The sequence below is a fragment of the Thunnus thynnus genome, chromosome 11 (assembly GCF_963924715.1).
Source record: "Thunnus thynnus chromosome 11, fThuThy2.1, whole genome shotgun sequence".
NCBI classification, from domain to species: domain Eukaryota; kingdom Metazoa; phylum Chordata; class Actinopteri; order Scombriformes; family Scombridae; genus Thunnus; species Thunnus thynnus.
In genome coordinates, this window is record NC_089527.1 from 5,863,082 (window position 1) to 5,867,880 (window position 4,799).

The 4,799-nt window shown below is 38.7% G+C and overlaps 1 long non-coding RNA gene across 1 annotated transcript; it reads left to right on the forward strand.

Moving 5' to 3' along the window:
- The first annotated feature begins 578 nt into the window (after positions 1-578).
- On the forward strand, positions 579-2,254 carry LOC137192080 (uncharacterized). Its single transcript, XR_010930504.1, has 3 exons — positions 579-669; positions 763-851; positions 926-2,254. It is a non-coding gene; the product is annotated as an uncharacterized lncRNA (long non-coding RNA).
- The last annotated feature ends 2,545 nt before the right edge of the window (positions 2,255-4,799 follow it).

The following is a 4,799-nucleotide window of genomic DNA, read 5'->3' on the forward strand; positions in this document are numbered from 1 at the left end:
ATTTTATCCAACCGTCTCTTACCAGCCACCGTGTGAGAGTACTTTCAACGCGGAGACGACGGAAGCAATCATCTTGTCGTCTGCAGTACATGATTCAGACGTGCATGAGTTTTGGATTTCCCCTCAGAAGTAAGTATTAGCACATTATCTAGTTTCAGTCAGCTCTCTCACAGCTCCCAGTATATTAATGTGATGTGAACAGCTGAGATGAGAAAGAAAGTGAGAATCTTACTCTCTTAAATTACAATCTCTTATAACACCAGAACACTGACAGACTCATGAATAAATTCATCTTTAAAGTGATCATTTAATTTTCATGCATCAAACACATTTCAAAAAGTTAAAAAAGGCCTCATTACATGAATGTAGAAATTGATACATATGTTTGATCATCGATAGATAGGTATAAATAAACAAATAAGTACATTAATAGGCAAAATAAATAGTAATTGTAAGGTATTTAATAGATGATTAATGGTTGGCTAGTGCTACATCCTGCATTTTACACTTATCTTGTGCTGCATGTTTATAGCGTTTGCCATTGGCGTTATATCTGCTTCTGCTCCTTTATTTCACAGTGTGGTTGGCTCGTCTCCTGGCTACAGACCAGAGTTGAGTAATTTTGCCTCTCTTAGAGACCTTGCTTAACGCAGCTTCATCTTGGTCAAGGTAGGCTGGCTCAATCTTATCTTGCTAACTTTAGGCAGCTTCTATCTGGTCTCCAGATAAATGTAACTCTTATTTTTTATTTTTTTTTATTAGATCTCTGATCTGCTGTGGATAGTGATTGAGCTGCAGCTTTGCGGCTCTCCCCATCTCGCTGCTGGGAAGCTGGACCTTCGCTCTCTTTGGTATGTATACATGAGTTTGCATTACTTTTAATTCAAGTGTAGTTGGTAATTTTGGTGTTTCGTGCACTTTGCAGAGATTTATGAAGCCAGGCTGTGCACTACGGTGGATGGCCCCTTTCCAAACCTGCAGCCCCCTACTCCCCGAGCTACTGCTGTTCTGTCTCTATATATCTACATTTCTACAATAACTGTGTTCTGCTGCTTTGTCTGCGCTCAGCTCAGTTAGGAGTGAACTGATCCGCCCATGCAGGACATCAGGAATGCTACTGTGTGTGTGTTTGTGGTGGTTTTAATTACAGCTGACCATCAGGGTGGACATTTATAAACAGCATAGTGTGAAAGAGTTGCAGTGTTTATTTTTGGTAAAGATATAAAGATAGTGATAAATAAAATTGTTATTCATTATTTAAATCACATTTCGGTAAGGTGGGTTTTTTTCGAGCCTGTGTGACCTTTTCTCTTTTTTTTTCCTTGGGTCTCAAAGTTCAAGAACTTCCTTGGGGTGAAAGCTACTTAAACATTACGGTCATTACATTGATCCCTTAACAACTGGTCCCAGCACTATATGTGCAATTATACATCTCAGGAGAGCAGAACAGTAACTCTCCCCTAACCATACCCTGGTTTTTACCCTTTTATCATTCAGTTGCAAAATATGTAACAATAGAACTTATAATGAGTCATGCACATAAAATTACAACACTTAAATTTTATTTATTTTGGTCAAAGCCTTTCATGGTAGCATTGTGTTTGCCAGTAAACTTTTATTTGTTCTCAGTCCTCCATTTAAACAGACATTTAATAAAGAGTTTATGACACACTGAGCAGATATAAAGACATTTGAAGTGTTTATAATGTCTTTGTCCACAATAACCTCTTCTATTTTATTACAACTGTGTTTTACCATATTGTCATTATCTGTTTATATACCAGTTGTGGACACTCACAAGAGGAGTTATAGTTCATGACTAATACATTAACAAACACTTATATCTGCTTATGACTACATATAGTGTTATAAAGCTTCTCAAATGTTTGTTTACTGTTTTATATAAATCTTAAATAAGGGGGACTTAAAGTAAAGTGTTACCAAAATAAAGGAATGTAAAAAATGATACAGATAACATTTTTACACACTAACTGTTGCTTTTACTGGTTAAAATGACACAACATCACTGGTGGCAGATTATATTCATTACTGTAGCTAATTAATGTTAATTCTGTGAGGGCTAAAATGAAACTTTGCTGTGTTTTCTGGCTAATACACTCTCTGCCAGTGCCTATACTTCACCAGAGATGGTTTGTGTGGGAAAATAAATATCACTCTAACACCGCTCTATGACAACTGTGTGTTTTTGTAGTTCAACAAGACCAACCAAGAGCATCTGTTCTCTAGAGACATTATCAACTATTCATATTTAGGAAATTCTCCGTGTTAAACTTGTATGCATATCATATTAATATTTTAAGCTTACCGTGTTAATAGTTCTGAATCGGGACCTGCAGTATCTGGAGCAAGTAGCTCGTGAGACGTAAGATGTGCAAAGCTGACACACGGCAATGTGTCATTTAATCAACATTTCATTTTTTAATGTCGTTCGTGTCTATTTTCAGGCTGTAGCTACATGTTGTGAACATTAATTTCGGCTATCACTAAAGAGTTTCTGCCTTCTCAGAGAACCAAAGCTGATTATAGGTCTTTGGGTTTTAATTATTTATAATTTGCAAACGCTGAAAGCTAAACCTAATTAGATTTGATAAGGGATTTCGAAAAGGTTTAAGATTCCATAAGCCATTTTGATAATTGATTCAGATTCAATAATCAAGCCAATAATCTAGCCTGCGTATCTGTGTGTGAGGGTGTATGCCGCCTATGTGTCATCCAACACACATGTTGAATTTGCTGCTGATCAAAACTTACTTTGTCATTCATTCTTACAGACTGATATTATTTTCATGCACAAAAAAAGGTGGCAATTGATTTGTATGAATGTATAACCCTTCTTTGTTATAATAAATCTCACCATGTCGCCATTATTCAAAGACCCAGCAGAACAGATCTTACAGAATAAAAGAGAAAACAATAGACACAGACAGGCGGCAGCGGTTTCTGCATAATTTGTGGTTAGGTGTGGAGTGTGCAAAGTGTAAAAGTACTTTTTAGGGCAACTTTGACTCTGTTTCTAAACCCAGATTGAATCAAACAGCAGTTATGATAAATGTCATGCCACCGTGAGCCCCAAACATTTCTACAGCCTTTGACTAATCGGTTCCTAAAACGATTCCTCCAGATCAATCTCGTAGTTGGTACATTCCCTCATAATCCTTGTGCATTTGGCTCTCTGACTACATCAACAGCCCCAATCAGGCTTGGGTTTATCCAACGAAGGACTCATTAGCTTTAGTCTTGTTTGAGTGGGCTTCAAACCAAGCACCCTTACACCGCTTCCAACAGTTTCCAGCCACAAGGGAGGTGCCCGATGTTTACCGTCTTTGCTGTGGTGTGCATGCTTATGGTCTGTCAGCGGTTCCTGGGTTCTGTTTAGAGTGTGAAATTATCTGAGGCGCCTTCTGGCAAATGCCTCTGGCACTTTAGCCCTGCTCTTCTGTTTGTATGCAAGTATTTGTGTATGTGTGTGTGTGTGTGTGTGTGTGTGTGTGTGTGCAAGGTTGTGTTGGCTGTTTCCTGCACTCACTAAGAGACCAAGAGATCCAGAAGTCATTATCTGAATATTTTCACAGAAAGAACTGATACCAAAGGCATTCCTGTCCATATGATTAGCACTTTAAAAGCAAATGCACATACACACATCCACAAACTTTGTATTCAGCATTCCACACGTCTGGAGAGAAAAAAGAAAAAAAAAGACAGACCAGACACTTGACCTTTTTCACCAGACGGACCTGACCCCAAAGGCTCCATCTTTGCTAATGTTCCCCTGTGTGCATGCGTGTGTGTCTTTGAGTGGCTCTGACTGTGTTCACATGCCAAATGCACTCCTATAAGAATGTTGGAAGATGAGGCGAAAGAAAGTGAAGAAAAACAAATATCCCCTCTTTACCCTCACTCGGCCTCATGATTAAAATAACACTGGGGGAGATAAATGTCCTATTTATATGTAGCCCTGACACAATAGCAGCTTTATGCCACTCTGGCTGTTATAATGTGTTTCAACGTTAAGTGTCAGTGCCTTCACGCTTACTCTTCCCTTGAGCTCCTTCTCCTCTTTTATAAGACAACCGCATTCAAAGTGTCTGAAAACACAGAATTGAACCATGTGAGGAAAAGCGGCGGCCCCCATCTTCTTTAACCACCAGACCTCTGAAAGATATCGCACTTACACAAAGGAGGGGGGCTATAATTGCCAGAGCTGGGCTAAACCATGCAATTAGCTTCAAATGACAAGACGGTCTGCAAGCTGAAATTAGCCAGTTTCCAGAACGTCTCCTACGGAGAGTGTGGCGTGTCTCCCAACCTCTCACAGATGAGGAAGAAAAGGGGGTTGAAAGAGACAGGAACAGGGAAAAGATAACGAAGAGGCCCCTGCTTAAATGCTTTATATAAAGTGTAATTAAAATAGGGTGATGTATCCAGGGGAATAATGACAGTGGAAGTGAATTTGAAGCAGATGAAACAATGGAGCTCATGTCAAACCCTACATTTCCCCTCTCTACGTTTTTTTGTAGCTGTGGGTGATTTGGATTTCCAGTTCTGTCTTTTGTTTCATGCATGGGATCCAGTTTTAAAAATCGTATTATTTAGATAGTCTGTTTCTTACTTATTATTATTTCAATTTACTCAGTAATACTAAATATACTTTACATTACTACATTTTTATGTATTGATGGGAATTTGGTTGGTTTGCTTACACTAATTCAAGCACAAAGACCAGATGTCCATTTATTGCTTGATTTCTTTCAGCCAACTGTCAACCTGTGCTTCATCTG